Source organism: Aplysia californica, unplaced genomic scaffold (genome assembly GCF_000002075.1).
Source record: "Aplysia californica isolate F4 #8 unplaced genomic scaffold, AplCal3.0 scaffold01009, whole genome shotgun sequence".
NCBI lineage: Eukaryota > Metazoa > Mollusca > Gastropoda > Aplysiida > Aplysiidae > Aplysia > Aplysia californica.
In genome coordinates this window covers 186,735-189,307 of record NW_004798279.1, presented here as the reverse complement: position 1 = coordinate 189,307, position 2,573 = coordinate 186,735, and the positions used below count along the sequence as shown (strand labels likewise).

General features: G+C 43.9%; 1 long non-coding RNA gene across 1 annotated transcript in view; it reads left to right on the top strand.

Annotated features, from left to right (window-relative positions):
• Positions 1–741, top strand: part of LOC106013566 — a 36,154-nt gene extending 35,413 nt beyond the window's left edge. The window contains exon 2 of the long non-coding RNA XR_001185377.2: positions 508–741. This is a non-coding gene — a long non-coding RNA (uncharacterized LOC106013566). The remainder of the gene's footprint in view (positions 1–507) is intronic.
• Positions 742–2,573: the final 1,832 nt, after the last annotated feature.

Below are 2,573 nucleotides of genomic sequence, written 5' to 3'. Positions count from 1 at the left end.
TTCTCTCTCTCTCTCTCTCTCTCTCTCTCTCTCTCTCTCTCTTTCTCTCTCCCTTTCTTCCCCCCTCTCTGCCTGTCTGTGTGTCTCCTCAGTCCCTTCCCCTCCTGCTCTCTTTCTCTATCCCTCTCTCTCTCTCTGCCCCTCTCCCTTCCTACTCCCCTCTCTCTCTATCTCTCTTTCTCTCTCTTTCTCTCTCTCCCCCACCCCCCAGGCTGTGCTTGGGCTGAGAGGAAACGAGATCGTTTCTTTATGAGAAGAGCCTTTGTTCAAAACGTTAAAAATTTTCTTTTTTTCATTTACTATACCTCTTTGAGCACATATCCGACTTTTCCAAAATTAGTTTCCTGTAATTACTTCTGAATCTGCCAGTTTAAATAATGAATTTGGCTTCGATGACAAAACTCCAAAAACATTTTCTTAAAATCGAGACAGCACCCAACGCAATTTTAACAGACAACTCGGTGACTTTGAAATATTAATTTTCTCATTTTTCTCTCTTCTTCACAGAGTATCTCTCAGACTTGCGCAGCTGCGGAATTTTGGAGCGTGCTGACGTGACGTCACATGCTTGATTGTCGCATTTGGCGAGACCGAGAGTAGGAGGAAAAAAAGGGCGAGTTGAAGAAAGGAAAGTAGAGGAGAAAAGAAAGGACGGACAGTTTGGAGAAAAGGGAGGAAAGACGTGCTGAGATAGAAGTACCGAGTACCCGCCAAAGATAGACTGTTTGCTGTGTGGACAAAGAGTAACTGAGCCTCTCATCGAAAGAAACCCATCTTTGCTTTTAATTTGTGTATTCTTGTGGGTTTTCTCGAAGGAATTTGTGTGCTAGTGTATTTATACAAGTATACGAGTGAAGATTTGCATTAGTGGAATTAGGTCCCGCACTTTAGAATTATTGTTTCAGATCTTATCATCCTCGCTTAGCTGAGTCTGCTGATCACTTTCACATGTAAACACATCGTTCAAGAGATATCCATCTCGTTCATTGAACTCTACAGTTTATAAGGAAAACTGAAACCCACCACACACTCATCTCATGAACTCATGAACATATTGGAATAAAGTCGAAAGAAGACCCTCTTGTGCTTGTGTAGCGAATATAAACGTAAAATCATGGGATCAAGTTGTCATTTTAGAATATACTGGACAGTTGCACATTGATGGTGATTTTCTAAGATAGTTTACGGATTGTACAGGAAATTATTTCTTCAGGAGACCCTCGTTACCATGACAACAGTGGTGTCAAACAGTCACGTGACTACCTCAATGGATCGTGACGTCACTCCCGCCTGCCATGGCGTCTGCTGATACGTTTGCCCTGGCCCCGATCGCTTCACCCATGCTCAGGATGTGACGTCAGAAGTGAAGCTTTGCTGACGTCATTTCTCATCTCTCATTCCGATCCTCGTCGTCATCGCCATCGTCATCCACAGACAACTTGGCTACCTCGACCTTCACCTTTATTCGTCGACTTTGACCTTTTCTCCCTCGTTTCTCACAAGACCATCACGTGCCGATAGCCGAACCAGGCAGATTCTATAACCAGACGCAATATCCAAATGCAACTTTTCACTTTTTACATATTATTTTATCCAGCAGTGTACATCACTGTCTATTGTTCGTTTTTGTAACAGTTTCTCTAGATTTTGCCACCTCGTATTTGCTCGTTTGTAATTTAAATTTATTGGAATTGAGCCCGGGTTTCTCTCTGACTTTTGCCAGTTACATGGCCGTGTGAACTTTCCTGAAACGTAAACTACGAGAAGGAAAGAGAGAAGGCAAGGCAAAAAACAAACAAAGCTATTGACTGATTGTCTACCCCACGTGCGGTATCTGGAATCGGTATCTGGAATTAGATACCAATGTGCACGTTTTCCGTGACTTTTACCTTTTTTTGCATCGACCTTCTCGGATAAAGAGAGGGACTCGTACTTTCCAGTACCAAATTTAAAGTTGTCATCTCTTATGAAGATGACAACTACACCATAGACATCTTTGAGTTCTCAGAGCTCTAAGTGTTGTGTTTTTATGCTATTTATAGATGTACTCACATTTAAACTGACATTGTGAAGTATTGCTGGGATTAAGTACAAGTAGTATTCTTCTCGAGCCAAGCTTGATGAAAAGCTTGCAGTTGAAATATTGAAGCTACAATTGACAATTGAACCGTGACAATTGATCTGTGACAGTAGCTGATTCGTGGTTTGTTCGAATCTGAGGAGTTGTTACTCCTGACCCAATAAACGGACGTCTCCAAAATGGCTACTCAAATCAGTTCAGGCCCGATCCAGCAGTCCAGGGCCTCTGTATCGTCGGCTTCTTCATCGCCGTCTGAATCGCCGTCGTCATCGCCCGCGCAGCGACAATCGGAGCCCCAGCAGAGCATGAGCAGTCAGATGGAACTACTGCAACAGCTGGACCTTCCGGGGATCTCCGACTCCAGCGATACGGACGACTTTCTGCAGGAGCTGGCGGCACTCAACGATGCTGGTACGTGTGGCTTGTTTCGTTAGTTTGTTTTTCGTGTGTCTTGGGAGGGGGTAGGGGGTTACGTGTGTGTGTGTGTGTGTGT